Source organism: Kogia breviceps, chromosome 4 (genome assembly GCF_026419965.1).
Source record: "Kogia breviceps isolate mKogBre1 chromosome 4, mKogBre1 haplotype 1, whole genome shotgun sequence".
Lineage (NCBI taxonomy): Eukaryota > Metazoa > Chordata > Mammalia > Artiodactyla > Physeteridae > Kogia > Kogia breviceps.
The window spans coordinates 43,494,082-43,510,783 of NC_081313.1; the positions used below are offsets into that span (position 1 = coordinate 43,494,082).

The window sequence follows — 16,702 nt, forward strand, 5'->3', positions numbered from 1 at the left end:
ACGTCTTTGCAGGATCAGGCCCTCGGTCTGTTCCTCTGAAGAGAAAAACAACCGGGTGTGGTTGGGAGAAAAGTAGAGACCCAGCCAAACAAATGTCTCCTGGAAAAACCACTCATGCGGCTAGAACAAACAGGTATGACCACTCCACTAGCCCTGAGTAGAACCCTGCACCAGTGCAGGCTGCAGATGTATATACATAGCAGCACCAACCAATGCCGTCTATCCAGGAACCACCACCAAACTTTTCGACGGGGGGGGGGGAGATTTTCCAAAAAAACAAAAACTCTGGAAATTACCATGTGATTATTGGAATGCACCATGGGAATACTTGGAAAGCAGAACCTTGCTGAGGGGTCTCAGGAATGTCCTAGTGTACCGGCAGCCCTTGACTAACAGCAAAAGAGAAATGAGAGGGCTCAGTGCTCAAAGGCCCTGCTCCTTTCTCCCCCAGGACACAAGGCCAAAGATGCTGCCTTAAGATGCACATGTGACTTGCCTTGGCCAGGTTCTGTGTTGGCCTTGGGCACGAAAGGCTGCTCTGAATCTTCCCCTGCTGCCCTCAGGCTCCTCTTTTGTTTCAGTCAGACTTCTTCCAGGACCCACTCCTCAGGCATGACAGAGAGGGGAGAGAGTTAGATTCAGTCAAGGTGGAGGCGGGAGAAGACTTTGCAATTAAATTGCTAATTAAGGAAATACCAACCTGAAGAAGCTAATTTGCACTGACCTATTTAAAATATCTAGCAGCAGATCAGGCATGCATTGAGGTACGGCCCTTTTATGCGCCAGCCAACTGGCTTTCTTTCAGAGCAGCGGCTATCAATAATTCCATGCTGAGGACCATCTGATAGGAAATCAACCGCTGGCCCCTGGAATGCCAGCATTCCCCACTGCTCTGTTTTCCCAGTTGTCAGCTCTGTTTATAAATTGTCCATTTATAGCAAATCCAGCACCTGCTATGAACACCTCATCCTGCCAAGTGTTGAAGTGCATCTCAGAAAGAGCCACTATAGACTTTTTCAGTTCCTTTTAACCTTTTCCCAGTCCTTGAGTTTGAATATTTGCATAGGAATTCTGTACAGAAAAAAAGCCTAGATAGTCTATTAAAAGTTAGCATTTTGCTCCACTAAAAAAAAGAGAGAGGGAGCAAATCATCATTCTCTTGGGAGACACAGTGCTCTTTCTGAACAAGTCTGACATTGGGACTCATTTAAAATAACCCTAAAAAATTCCACAGGGTAAAAACGCCCTAGAGAAAACTTAAGGAGGGCTTTCTTTTGAACTCTATTATGTAGCTTTTTAGCTCACTGTCTCTACAGCCACTTAGCAGATAATGCTACCCGCTGCTCAAACGCATTATGTAAAATATGCTAAAAACACCTTCTTCAGTGCTGGAAACCCACTATGTGACCTAGATTTGGGTTTGTTTTTTTTTTTTTCCTTCTCAGTTATCCATTTGCAAAGTACTTAAAGTTAAGTCTCAAAATTCCACCCCCTCCCCCCAATCCCATTATGCCTCTGTTCGTTTTGTCCTATGCAAAACAAAATAAAATCAATGGCACACGTAGAATATCGGTGGAGTGTGGGTTCACGGTTTCTAGAGGGTTGTGAAGGTCAAACCAGATGCGTGTGGATAACCTTGGGGTGGTGGGGCAACAGGCTTGATGCTTCAGTTTACAACTCGCCACAATAATCCTCCTCAAGCATAAGATGATCACCCTTTGAAAGCCCTGAGGGAGACCCTGATTAAGACCATGTGAGCAGAGGCTGCTGGGCTGAGGGGGGCAGCATTCCTGAGCCCCAGCTCTGCCTTCATCCAAGTGGGCAGCCCCATGTTTTTATGAGAGGACTTGAGGGCTTGATGCTACTTTTTTCTTAAAAAAATGTTGAGTTATCTGGATATAAAAGACAACCCAGGCGAGGTTATTATTATTATTATTATTATTCGCGGTCCAGCAAAGTTAGGTGGTCGTGAAATCGGGAAAAACTGAAGTGATTCAAGAAATAAAATCAGAGGACATGGAAATAAATACCCGTGAAAGTGGAAATGTTGCTCTGACACAATGTGTCTTCCTTTGCACAGGTCAGGGTCATCAGCATTCCAGAACATTCCAAAAACTTGTAGCTTTTGTTGCAATCCATATAGATTAAACTAATCTTAGATTACATAGGCATCAATTATTTCTTTCCAAAGTGGAATGGTGCTTAATCAGTTACACGTTACTCCAGTGCAAATCATCCTTGCTTACTCTGTGGTCATTCGATGGCCATCTGTTTTACCAACCTGGATTCTCTCACTCATCATGGAAGTCATGCCCCAGTTACCGAAGATGATCTCTGAGATGCCCCTGCTGGAGAAAGGAATGTGCAAATTAGGAGACCACAGATCAGTTTGAAAACTCAATGACTCCTTCCCATAAATCTGTGTCCTTAATATTAAAAATCATTTAGAGGTGCCGAAAAGAAAGAGAACCTATCGCTAACAGAAAACAGCAGCCCTACTCTCTTTGGGGCATGGATTAGTAGTCGAGAGGGGTAACGCAGGTCTAAATCCATATTCTGCTACCAAAAATAGAAGAGAGGAAACCTTTGAAGCCAAAGAAGGCCTAAGAATAACTGTCAGCAAAGAGCTAGAGGGACATGGGCAGGAAGCAATGCTCAAATGGCAGTTTTGTGCTGCCTTTTTTTTTTCCCTTCCAGTGGCTTTCACATTCGTCCTGTTAAAAAGATAGCTTTCAAAAACTTCCCTTCCTCACAGATCAGAGGCCTTCACAGCCTGCCTTTCCACAGCAGCTCAGGGGCCTGACGCTCCACATTGCTTCCATGTAGCTCTTGGATTTGGTGCTACTTCCCCACATGGATCACTTCAATCTGTTTCAGGTTGAACAGTGAGTCCTTCATAGACCACGTTCCACAGAGAGCCTTCAGTAGGAAATGGTTGGTTGAGCAAACATTTGTTTCCTGTTTTGCTTTTGATAATTTTATACTTCAGCTCAACCTAGCTTTCCTCTTTTAAATTGTTTTTGTAGTCATGAAAATGAATGCACCAAACCAGTGAAGTTTGTTTGATTTCATGTGCTTTGAATGATGCTATTAAAAATACACTTGAATACATCTTATAAGAGGTAGTGGAATTAGAAGAGGTTCCTTGGAAACAAGAGGGTGAGGGAGCTTTGGAATGGCCTTGGGACGCCTGGAGAGGCACAGAGGGTAAGAGGGTTACTAGAAGGAGATCAGCTTGATGGGGGGTGATGAGGCAGCTTAAAGGCCTGAGAATGGAAAATAGGGTATGGGGGAGAATGTAGGTAAGACAGACATTAAGACAGCACAGCCTCTGCTAGCCGTACAACTTTATGCAAATTAGAAGGAGGCACCCCTTTTTCTGAGCACACACAAACATGTGAGGGCACAGGGCTAGAGTTCAGCCCTCTCTCTTCCCTTTGGCCAGGTGCCCTTCTGCAAGGCAGAGCCTGCACATATAATATGTGGGGCTCGGGAAGAATGTGTGCAAGAGATTGAAAGGCCCAAATGGGGAAATTTAGAATTGGAAAAAAAAAAAGGGTCACGACGAATGCTTCTGGTAGCGCACAGGAAATCCTGTTTTGAATCATAGATCTGTGCTGGCGTGTATGGGTGGGAGGATGGTTGGCAAAATTGATTTCTCCACACCAGCTGTATCAAAACATCTCTGTGGAATGTTTGTTCCTTTGTCATGTTTCATATGATACACGTATTGTTCATTTCACAAGAGCTTTGTGTTCCTCACATCTAATGAATAACGTCCAGGATTATTTTTTTTTTTTTTTTTTTTTTTTTTTTTTTTTTTTTTTTTTTGCGGTATGCGGGCCTCTCACTGTTGTGGCCTCTCCCGTTGCGGAGCACAGGCTCCGGACGCGCAGGCCTAGCGGCCATGGCTCACGGGCTTAGTTGCTCCGCGGCATGTGGGATCTTCCCGGACCAGGGCACGAACCCGTGTCTCCTGCATCGGCAGGCGGATTCTCAACCACTGCGCCACCAGGGAAGCCCCGTCCAGGATTATTACAATTTAATTTGTCAGGATCATAACCCATGCCTAGGCACAAATTATTGTGACTAGTTATAATGTGAGCAGCCCTCAGCCAAGACCTGAGAACATTTAGACTTCACAGGATGAACAGTTGGGGACGCTTAACTGCCTTTATCTCCAAACTCTTGAATGTCTTATCGAAACAACTGGTTAAACTTCAGCCAGACAAAAAAATGTAACAACCTCCACTCCTCAGACAGATTGTTCTTCCAAGGTCATGGCCCCAATTTGTAATAGAATCCCTTATCAATCTGCCTGGGTGAGGTCCATGAATTGCATCATGGTTAGCACAACTGAAGTGGGCAAAAATCAAAATCTTATAGAAAATAGAGAAAAGAGAAAAAAAAACAGAACATGACATTTCATACCGATAACATAATCAATAATGTAGCAAATGCACTACTCTCGCTCAGGACCTCGCTCAGTGACTACTAGGGAACCATTAATGTTTATGTGACAATTTACAGATTTTACAGTTCCTCAGCAACTGTTCCATGCACTGTATTGTCAAATCCTCAGAACAGTCCTTTGAGGTAAGTATCATTTTGTCATCACCTTTCGACAGATGAGAAAATTGAGAATTGAGACAAGCTGAGAGACTTGCCCAAGACTGTCCAAATAGTAAATGACAGAACCAGGCTTCAATGCCAGGCCTTCTGGCTCAAATCAAACGAGCAATCTTGCTCATATACCGATTCTCTAGTTCAAACGGAAGCATCTCCTAATGCCTTTTTGCATCACAGACAGGGTCTACCTATTCCTGGGATGAAAAATAGCCTGATATGGGATGGGATTAGCAATGATGTATTCTGGCAACTTCAATGACTTAGCTTTTGAACATCTATTTTACTTTCTAAAGATTTTGGTCTGATTTTTATATATAAAATGATACTCTGTTGCAATTGACCCAGGCATGTAGCAATCAAAAGATTCAATAAAATCTATGGAACTATAAAAGCCAATAGCAATATTATTAAAAATCATAATTTAAATAGGATACGTCTTTTGGGTTTTTTAATTTTTAAAAATTTGTTATTTTTAACAAATAAAAATTGTATATATTTAAGGTATACAAAGTAATGTTTTTATATATGTTTACACTGTGAAATGATTACCACAGTCAAACTAATTAACATATCCATCACCTCCCATAGTTACGTTTTCTTGGTGTGTGTGTGCCGAGAACACTTGAGATCTTTTGAAAATTGTTAACTATAGTCACTGTGCTATACATTCATCTTATAACTGTAAGTTTATCCGCTTTGATCAGCATCTCCTTTTTCCCCTACTCCCCAGCCTCTGGTAACTACCATTGTACTCTCCACACAAACCAGGTTTTGTCTGGTTTTATTCTGATTGTCTTTGGCTGGTTTGGAATGTTGGGGAGTGTGATGTTTATTTTAACATGAAAGCACGTAATGAAGTTTAAAGTAGGTCTTGCAAAGAACTCCTGGCTGAGGCCAATTCTCAATGTTGGTATATAGTTGATCAGTTCTCATTGTTTGATGACCAGCCATCCAGGTGAGAGGACAGTCTCGTGTGCTGGCTCAGCATCCAGGTCAGTAACTCTACATCAGAGGCAAAGAATAAGGTCCTTTATGCAGTCCCCCTGCCAAACACATTTTTGGAGAAGTAAGAGGTCCACTGATTTCAGTTAACAACTGCCTCTGAGTTATCTGCTTCTATAATAACCTATTTTAATTCAGATTCCTGATGAAAAAACTATTTTTCAAAATTGAGGATACCTTAGTATTTACCACTGCAGGAGTCTGAAACCAATTTGATTGGATTTAGAATATCATTATCTCAAGTTGTCTAACAAGTGCCAAAATATTTTGGGAAGTTGTAAGGCCAAGGCTAGCAGCGATCCATTGGAAGGTCTGCTTTCTAGAAGATTCAGCCATGTAATCAAATGATGACAACAGATGGTCAAACTCATCCATCATCACATCTTTACAATAAAAACAGCAGCCTTTAGAATAAATCTAGTAAAAATGACACATAATCTAATCAAGGAACTAGTGATAGTTCCAATAAGTAGTCCCTTACTGTTTACATCCACTTCAGTCCTGCATGTCCAGGTTATATTGTTAAGTTATCACTTCCCAACCTGCTCTATGATACCAATTCCACTTCTAGTTTTCTAACCTAGAAAAATTCTTGTTTGCGTGAGATGTGTGCAAAAATGTTTGTGGCAGTGCTGTTTTGGTTTTTTTTCTAACTTTTTAAAAGTTTTTAAACAACCTAACTGGCCCTCATGGAAGAAATGGACTTGAATGTTTTGGACTCAATGTGAATACAGCAGAATGATAAACAATGAATGCAATGAATGAATTGATGCACACATTTCAAGATGGATAAATCTCAAAATATTGTTGAATGAAGAAAAGCAAACTGAAAAAGGCTATGTTTAGCGTGCTAGTTGTCGTAATTCATTCAGGCTGTTACAACAAAATACCACAGGCTGGGTGGCTTATAAACGGCCAAAATGTATTTCTCACAGTTCTAGAGGCTGGAAAGTCCAAGATCGTGGTGTCCGCAAGATCAGGTTCTGGTAAAGACGCTCTTCCAGGTTGCAGATTGCCAACTTCTCACTGTGATCTCACATGGAAGGGGCAAGAGACCTCTCTGGAGCCTCTTTACTTTTTTTTTTTTTTTTGATACGCGGGCCTCTCACTGTTGTGGCCTCTCCCGTTGTGGAGCACAGGCTCCGGACGCGCAGGCTCAGCGGCCATGGCTCACGGGCCCAGCCGCTCCGCGGCATGTGGGATCTTCCCGGACCGGGGCACGAACCGTATTCCCTGCATCAGCAGGCGGATTCTCAACCACTGCGCCACCAGGGAAGCCCTCTGGAGCCTCTTTAATCCCATTTGTGAGGGCTCTGCCCTCAGGACCGAATCACTTCCTAAAGGCTCCACTTGCTAATACCATCATCCTGGAGGGTTAAGATTTCCACCTGTGGATTTAAGGGAGGTGGCACACAAATATTCTGGCCATAGCACTAGTATCTAAGTAAAAAACTTAAAACGTACAAAATAAGTTATAAATGGGTACATACAAACATGTATCCTTCTGGGAAAGGATAGAAGAGATGAAGAGAGCTTTGCTCTACCTGTAATTCTTTTCATCTTTAGCTAGATTTAAAACTTTTTTCACAGTAATCAAAACATTATGCTAGGGGCTTCCCTGGTGGTGCAGTGGTTAAGAATCTGCCTGCCAATGCAGGGGACATGGGTTCGAGCCCTGGTCTGGGAAGATCCCACATGCCGCGGAGCAACTAAGCCCGTGCGCCACAACTACTGAGCCTGCACTCTAGACCCCGCGAGCCACAACTGCTGAGCCCACGTGCCACAACTACTGAAGCCTGTGTGCCTAGAGCCCGTGCTCCCCAACGAGAAGCCACCACGATGAGAAGTCTGAGCACCACAACGAAGAGTAGCCCCCACTCTCCACAGCTAGAGAAAAACCCGTGCCCACCAACGAAGACCCAATGCAGCCAAAAAAATAAATAAAATAAAAATTTTTTAAAAGGTGGGGGGAAGGAACATTAATTCATTCATGTGTTTAGGGAAAGGGGCTAAAAATGTTAAAACAACAACAACAACTGTATGCTACTGGCATAAAGACAGGCATATAGACCAGGAGAATAAAATAGGGAGCCCAGAAATAAACACCCCTGCATATTTGGTCAAATAATTTTTGACAAGGGTGCCAAAACCATTCAATGGGGGAAAGGATAGTCTTTCCATCAAAATAAAAGGGAAAACTGGATATCCATGTGCAAAAGAATGATGTTGGACTCACACTTTGCACTATATATAAAACTAGCTATATAAAATTAACTCCAAATGGATTTAAGACCTAAACATAAAAATGAAAACTATAAAACTCTCAGAAGAAAGGATAGGGGAAAAGCTTCAGGGCATCGAATTTGGCAATGACTCCTTGAATATGACACCAAAAGCATAGTCAACAAAAGAAAAAATAAATTAGACTTCATCAAAATTTAAAATTTTGTGTTATCAAATGACATTATCAACAGAATGAAAAGGCAGCCCACAGAATGGGAGAAAATATTTGAAACTCATATACCTGATAAGAGATTAATGTCCAGAATATATAAAGATCTTTTATAAGTCAACAACAAATACAATTTTTAAATGGGCAAAAACTTAAATAGATAGTTCTCCAAAGAAGAAATACTAATGGGCAATGAGCACATAAAATGATATTCAACATCACTAATCATTAGGGAAATGCAAATCAAAAACAAGGGATCCTACTTCAAATCCATCAGGATGCTTATTTTTAAAAACAAAACACAACAATAAGTGTTGGGGAAGATGTAGAGAAATTGGAACCCTGATGCATTGCTGGTAGGAATGTAAAATGGTGTAGCCACGGTGAAAGACCACCTGTTGGTTCCTCAAAAAACTGAACATAGAATTATCACATGATCCAGCAATTCCACTTCTAAGTATATATTCCCCCCAAAAAAAAAGTGAAGGCAAGGATTGAACAGTTATTTGTACACCAACTTTCATAACATCATTATTTATAATAGCCAAAGGTGGCAACAACCCAAACGTCAGTTGACAGATACATGGATAAACAAAATGTGATACATACACGGAATGGAATATTATTTGGCCTTAAAATGGAATGAAATTCGGGTGCATGCTACAACATGGATAACTCTTGAAAACATTATGCTAACTGAAATAAGCCAGTCACCAAAGGACAAATACTGTATGATCCCAATTATATGTTACCTAGAAAAGCCATATCATAAAGTAGAATAGTGGTTACCAAAGGCTGGGAGAGTTATTGTTTAATGGGTACAGAATTTCAGTTTGGGATGATGAAAAAATTCTGGAGATGGAAAGTGGTGTTACACAACGGTGGGAATGTACTTAATGTCACTAATTGTACATTCAGAAGAGTTAAAATTGTCATTTTCGTGTTATGTATATTTTATCACAATAATTTTTGTTCTAGTGGGAGAAAGATGAATCAAATATGGCAATATGCTAAAATTAAAATCTTTTAAAACTCAGTAGTAGGTTTACAGATAGTCTATTACATTAGTTTCTGTACTTTTCTGTGTATTTGAAATGTCTCAGCTTAATTTTGGTTAATTTGTTATGAGTTTCAAAAGAACGGGGTTCTCTTAAAATTATTCTGACCCTCACTGTCAGGTAGAATGATGAGAATATAGAATAAGGTACTAAAGGCTGAAGGCCAGCTCTCTAATTATTTGATTAGTTTCCTGTGATCTGAAACAGTGCTTCTCAAATTTAGTGTGCATACAAATTACCTAGAGATCTTATTAAAATGCAAATTCTGATTCAGTTGGTCTGGGGTGAGTCTCCATTTCTAAAAAGCTCCCAGGTGATGCCAATGTTGCTGCTTCACAGATACTTTGAGTAGCAAGGATCAAAAGAATGATAGCATTCTACATATATTATCTTTCATTTGAGAGTTTTCTTAATTATGTTCTTCTAGATAAAGGGCTGAAGCCAGCCTTGATTATTCTTAACTGAAAAATTCATCATTTTACAATTTGTTTGATAGACTACTGTAAAGCAAAATTAAACAAACCCAAATCATTACTGAATATATCTCACGAAGTCTACAACTACTTTAAAAGTCCTAAACTGGAAACTTTGACTGAGCTGCCAAAGTCCATAATAAATGCATAGTTTAGGGTATACTAATCCCTTTTCCTCAAACAAGTTGTGAAATAGGAATTGCTGTAGCACAAATTTCCACTGATGGCAAGTTACTTCACTTAATGATACAGCCCTTAGACGATCTCTTTATTTTGTAAATTCCACGATAATCCTAGGTTGGGAGCTAATAATTTCACCTACCATAAGATGACGGATTAATTGCCTAAAATTGGAAAAAAGAAAAGAAAAGAAAAAAACAAAACAGGAAAAGATTTCTTGCCAGAATTGTTTAGGATCTGTTCTGTCTGGTGGGCCGCAAGGCGCCAATCTAGTTAACTGAATTGAAGCTTCAGGAGATATAATACTCCAAGAATGGGCACAAATGTGACCCATCCCACTGCCAAAAAGACAGAGATCCTCTACATCCTCCAGTTAACCACCAGCCCACTGAGCTCCCCTCTTCAGAATCAAATGGTAAGTTTCTCTGCATGAGTGTAGTTGATTGTGAGTAAACTAATCCCAGGCAGAATTACACCACTGCGGAGCTTGTTTTTATCAAATCCAGGAAAGTTTTAAATAACGTAAGGCTACGTGTAGCATTCACTAATTTTTCATCAGCCTATGATTTCGGAGGCATGAATTGTCTTTAGTCCAAACTGAAAATTTTGACAAATACCCTAGGTCAATTGTTCTTTGGAGCCTGTACCCTGCTCTTGCAAACAGGATAATTATAATAATACATACATACAGCTTTTATGGCACCCTAACTCTGTGCCAAGCCCCGTTCTGCATGTTTCACATGGGTTCTCTCATTAAATCCTTACAATAAACCCTATGAGACAGGTGTTACTATCATCAGTTCACAGTTAGGAAAACAGACTCAAATCACTATGTTGAACACCTAAAACTTATATAATGTTGTACCTCAACTATACCTCAATAAAAAAAAAAAACACAGACTCAGAAAATAAAATATGTCTAAAGCCACAAAATTAAGCAGCAGTTTCTGACTCCAGAATCCTGTTCACCATGATGTTCAATTGCCAGTTTTAACTGTAATTGCTAATCCCAGTCATAAATGGTGTCAAACAGGGCTGCTCCAAAGTACTTGAGGGAACTACAGTAAGTTGGAAGCATGCCCCTTTCTTACAGCAATCATTCTCCTCCTGTCTTTATTCATGCTCATTTGGAGCAGTCATTAGAAACATATGGGCCTGCTACTAATTGCTGTTAAGAAAAAAAAAAATTTGATATTTGGCAAAGAGTCTGCAATATTTAAGTGAAAGTTCACTAATGCCTCTATTGAATTACTCAGTTCAGTTTAGCCACCCTGGAGGGCTAAAATTTAGGGGTGTGCTGAAGTTTCTTTTTGAAGAATAGCTGGCTGTAATGCAGGCCTGAAAATAAAAAGCTGGGGCTTGGATACTATCAGCACATTTTCGTTTCTAAGGCAATTGAATTCCCTTCCAAATGACTTACTTCTCTCCACAAAAACTAGGTTCTTCCTTCCTGGGCTTGGTACTTCATTGGCAAGTAGAAGGGCTCTATATACATACAAAATATTAATAGCTCAAAAGGAGGTCACACTGAATCAAGAATCATCTATCCACTTGCTGTGCAAATGTCGGAGAGCTCATACTCTGGGTGGGTCAAAGGAGGGAAGGGCTAAAAAATATTGATAGTATCAAATCAGAAAACAGAAAGCCAAATGTATTTCAACCCCATTTGCAGTCTTAAATTACAGCTTTTACTGCTGGAGTCACTATTTCAAAAAGACAGTCCTCAATAAAACGTAATTCAGAGGCAATTTGCTTACCAGAGGCCAATGGCTTATTCTTCTGGATTCACATAGCACATATTTCTCAGGATCTAAAGGCACTAAAGATTTATTTTTCTTAAGATGGGGGACCAAGAGTCTTCCTAACAATACAGAAAAGTGAATGACAATTCTTTTAAAATTAGTAATGACAGATAAAACACTACTGAAAAATCAAACAGAAGAAAAGCAATTACATCATTAATCAATGCGATTATCTATAAGATCCTGAAGTATACTTCCCTTAACTTCCTCTATCTTCACAAATATAGAGAGAAAATGGCAAAGATAAAGGTTGCATCCTGAGTAGGGTCAGAACCACAGGATGGCCATTAAGTATTGAACAGAAGTACACTTTAAAATTTATTTACAAATTGAGCCCGCTTGATTACTTCTTTTAAGTTTGGCTAAAGGCACAGGTTCATTTAGTGAAAAGCTGAGTCAGAAATCCTCTAAGGCCACTCATCACGGATGCATGTGCAGAGATTGATTGTAATGTTGGGTTAATGCACAGCCTCATTGTAATTTTGCACAGAGCACTGGACAATGCCTTACTGATGAGGGACAACACAGGAAACACAGGTATTGTAATACAAAGATCATTCATTATTATACTTGCCATATTTCCAGACTTCACAATTACCTTGTAGAATTCAACCAATTATTCTAAATGACTAGGGCTTGTCAAGAATTTTGGTCTTGAGATCTTTTCACACTCTTAAATTATTGAAGACTATTGAAGACCCCAAAGAGCTTACTTTTATACAAGTTATATCTATCGATGTTTACTGTGTTAAAAATTAAAACAGAAAATTTTAAAATATTTATTCATTAAAAATAAATCTATTATATGTTAATATAAATAACATTACAATAAAAGGTAACTATATTTCCCAAACCAAAAAAAAAAAAAAAAAAAATCAGTGAGAAGAGTGGCATTGTTTTACATTTTTGTCAGTCTTTTTTTTTTTTTTTTTTTTGCAGTACGTGGGCCTCTCACTGTTGTGGCCTCTCCCATTGCGGAGCACAGGCTCCGGACGCGCAGGCCCAGCGGCCACGGCCCACGGGCTTAGCCGCTCCGCGGCACGTGGGATCCTCCAGGACCAGGGCACGAACCCGTGTCTCCTGCATCGGCAGGCGGATTCCCAACCACTGCGCCACCAGGGAAGCCCTTGTCAGTCTTTTTAATGTCTGGCTTAGTAGAATATAGCTGAGTCCAGAACAGAACTGTTCTGACATGTTTTGAAGTAATGAAAAAGCTCCACCCTCATGCATATATACAGTTGGAAAAGAGGAGCATTTTAATAACTTTTGCCAATAATTGTGGATATTCCTTTTTGATATTATACCAAAATTCAATAAAAAGATTAGTTGCAATGTGGAATTTAAAACTGTGTCAATAAACTTTTCATATTGTTACATTAAAATTCATTGATCTCATGCACTTTCATGCACCTTTTACCAATGTTATAATGTAACACTACACATTGTCATTTAGGAAGTGTTAGTTCACTGAAGTTATGGAAATCTTACAAATTGTTAGTACATTTCTTTATGCAATAACAAAAATTTACACTTAATAAATAGTAAAAATGCTAGCATATAATATTAGTAAACACTGATCTCATAAAATCATTAGATATTGGGAAGCTATCAAGCTCACAGTGATGGACGCAGTATTAGAATTTTAATTTTTGCTTGAAATTTCAGATTTTGACATTAGCAAAATACCACCAGTTGTTTTCTTAAAAGTGGCATTTTCCCTTTGTTTACTTTGGAAAAAATGTCAGCCAAATACCCATATTTGAATATCCATGATTTGTCCGTCAGTCGTTCCTTCAAGGAAAAATGGTGTTCCAAAAATAAAGTTCTAATTCAAACAATTGCAAAAGTTCTTTTTTCCAAGACAACGTGCTTTCACTGATGACAGAAGTGCTTCATGAATCAGACTTCCCATATCATCACACAGAATATTAAAAAATCGTACCAACTACATGGTGGTGAAGAATAAATAAAACAACTAGTACAATCTAGTGCCACTGCCTTGATTTGTATTAAGGCACTAGGGCTTTTACTCACCATTGCTTTTGTGTCATCAGAGCAAATGTCAATGCAGTTGAAAATGTAAGTTCTTAATATATTATAAACATTGCTCTGACTTTGCAGACTCTGTGCAGAGTTCTCAGGGACCCCCCGAGGGGTTCCAGGGTCACACTTTGAGAACCACCGGAGTGGACTACAGCCCACATAAAAACTTGTCATACTTAAATGTGTGTTCTTTAGAGATAATGGCTCTGCAATTCTATAGCATGTGGTTACTGAGCAGGTGGCCCACCAGGAGGAAGACTCTTGACAAATGTTTTGTGTTGCAGTGCCACTTTCATTTGAAAAATTGTCACTCTCGTTACATGTCATTGTATAATAGACAGATGATAGTAACCATGCGTGTTCGGGAGAGGGGGAGTTACAGCAGGGGGTCAGGGAGATGAAATTGGAAGGACCCAGGAATCTCAACGACAGACCTGACCTAGCTGATTCGGAGCCAGTGCCCAGTGCCCACATCTAGCAGGCAGTGGAAATGCCAGGAGCCACTGGGAGGGAAGAGAGGCCTGGCATCTGGCATTCCAGAGAGCCTCAGGCAAGAGGGAGCTTGCACAGAGATGGCTGGATCTGTGAGTTGGGCATTTCCAAAGAGGACATTGTTATGCCAGAGGCCCCTGGGGGCCCCTTCCCTGTCCTTGTGGCTTAGTTGGCAGGACTTCTTTGTTCAGCATCCTTCTAGATCCCTTTCAACACACACCTCTATGCCCCAGTCTCATATTTACAAAGAAGTTCTGAGAGAGGCACTAAGTAGCTCCTCTCCTCCCCACACCCCAAAATTAGGCTCCCATTACATGAACAAACATCTCAAGGTTTGGATCCAAGAATTCATGTTTATAGTGTAACCTTGCACTTTTAATTTTTGGTGTGAATCCCTTCCTTTGTAATGTATTTTTTAAACTCTTGTTGTCATTCAGAAGTGACATCTCTCTCTCCATGGATTCTGACAAGATTTTTGTTGCTTGGGTAACAAGAAGGAACAGCTGAGGTAAGGGGTATATACAATGTCTTTTGTGTACAGAAAATACTTAAGAGGCACTGTGAAAAGTTCTCCCACATATGCTACATAATTCTATCTGTAAGCAATTCTTCTGATTCTTGTAACATCTGTAAGTAATTTATTTTTTAATTTTTATTTTTTTGATCAATTTATTTATTTTTGGCTGTGTTGGGTCTTCATTGCTGCACACGGGCTTTCCCTAGTTGCGGCGAGCGGGGGCTACCCTTCGCTGAGGTGTGAGGGCTTCTCATTGCGGTGGCTTCTCTTTGTTGCGGAGCACGGGCTCTAGGCACACAGGCTCAGTAGTTGTGGCTCGCGGGCTCTAGAGCACAGGTTCAGTAATTGTGGCACACAGGTTTTGTTGCTCCGCGGCATGTGGGATCTTCCCAGACCAGGGCTCAAACCCACATCCCCCTGCATTGGCAGGCAGATTCTTAACCACTGTGCCACCAGGGAAGTCCCTGTAAGTAATTTATACTTTATAGATGGAGTAATTGAGGCACCCAGGGCTTAGGTGACTTGGTTAAATCAGCAGATAAATATTTGATGTGAATACTCTCAGCCCAGTGTGTTTTCTCCTAGGTCAGTGGTTATAACCGCCCCCCCAAAAGATTCAGTCCAGCTTTTATCCATATTGTTGATACTATCTGAGATATTAATTAGGAGACTAACAATGACAGTGAACACTAAGTATCTGTCAGCAACAAGAAAGGAGGTAAAAGTTTACTAGTAAAGTTTTTCCATGGTGGCTTTTTTAGTTACAAAAGTATGTCCTAAACATACACTTTAAAAAAAATATTGAGTATTAATTCACTAGCCCATTCTACCTTACCCAGCAGTCTGCAGATACTACCTTGAATTAATGCCCAGAAGCAGAACTCTTACCTTCTTTCAATTTGATTGTTGGGTTTATATTTGTACTAGAGCAAGCGCTCTATAATTTAATACTTAGTTTTAAAACATGCTACTTTGAATTGATCTGTGAACCCAGTTGCCTTGTTTCCCCTATCTTTTTTCTGTAAGAAGAGCTTCTGTTGGATTTTGATTTATAGTACTAAATATACTCTGACAGAACCAAGCCCAAGCCCCAGTGTTCTAAGGTGTCATTCAGTTAAAGGTAGAAATGAAATTAGGCTTCCTGCAGTGTAGATAACATTCATACAGGATGAATTTTATTGGAACAGTGATGGTTTCTACTGCTGTGCCTTTCTACCTTTGTCATTGGACTTCTATCTCTCACCCAAGCATTTAGCTCATTATGGATACATGAATTATCAATAGTAACTAATTAGCCCTTGATTAGGGCATTGTGATGATGAGGCCACAATTGCAGCTGTGTGTCTGCTGAGTGGTTTCTCTCCATTTGCCCCAGCCTGCCATCTTGCATCCTACTTTTCACAGGTTCACAATGGGATAGTCAGCAAGCAATCAGTTGACTCAATAAAAACATAAAATAAAAATTACTGTTGTCAAACAACTTGCAAAAATGCTTAATTTATTGATAGGGAATCAAAAGCATGCCCTCCAAAAAGTATATAATACTTATTATGTCTTGAATTTGTACAGGGCATTTCTAACAGAACAATCAAAGCACTGCTGGAGGTATCTTAAATTATCTTAATATTTATCCAGTGCCTGTGGTGTTCATGACATTATCCTAGCCACTGTGGGAGATACAAGACCTGGTCCCTGCCTTATTGAAGCCTAAAATAGATGCAGGAAGATAATAATTACAACTTGTAGGCCAAGCCTTATCTTGAAGATACTGTTCTAAGTGCTGTATGTACATTATTGTATTTTCTTCCCAACTGTTTTAGTAGGTGTTATTATCCCCATTTTACCAACAAAGAGGCAGAGGTTCAGGAAGAATAAACGATTTACCAAGAAAATTAAGTGCTTGGGCTATGACTCAAACTTGTGCCTCTTTGACTACAAAATTAACTATAATGCTACAAAGTATAAAGACTTAAAATAGTAAAACACCCCCTCCAAAATTAAAATGAACATATCTCAAATGTTTCTATACTTTTCCAGCCCATGGATACAAAAAG

General features: G+C 39.8%; 1 long non-coding RNA gene across 3 annotated transcripts in view; it reads right to left on the reverse strand.

Moving 5' to 3' along the window:
- Positions 1–1,436: 1,436 nt before the first annotated feature.
- The window catches only part of LOC136793998 (uncharacterized), a 73,937-nt gene continuing 58,671 nt past the window's right edge, over positions 1,437–16,702 (reverse strand). For 2 of the 3 annotated variants that reach the window (XR_010840142.1, XR_010840144.1), the window contains exon 4: positions 1,956–2,348. This is a non-coding gene — a long non-coding RNA (uncharacterized lncRNA). Of the gene's footprint in view, positions 2,349–16,702 lie in introns of all 3 variants that reach the window. The other variant, XR_010840143.1, reaches the window with a different exon arrangement.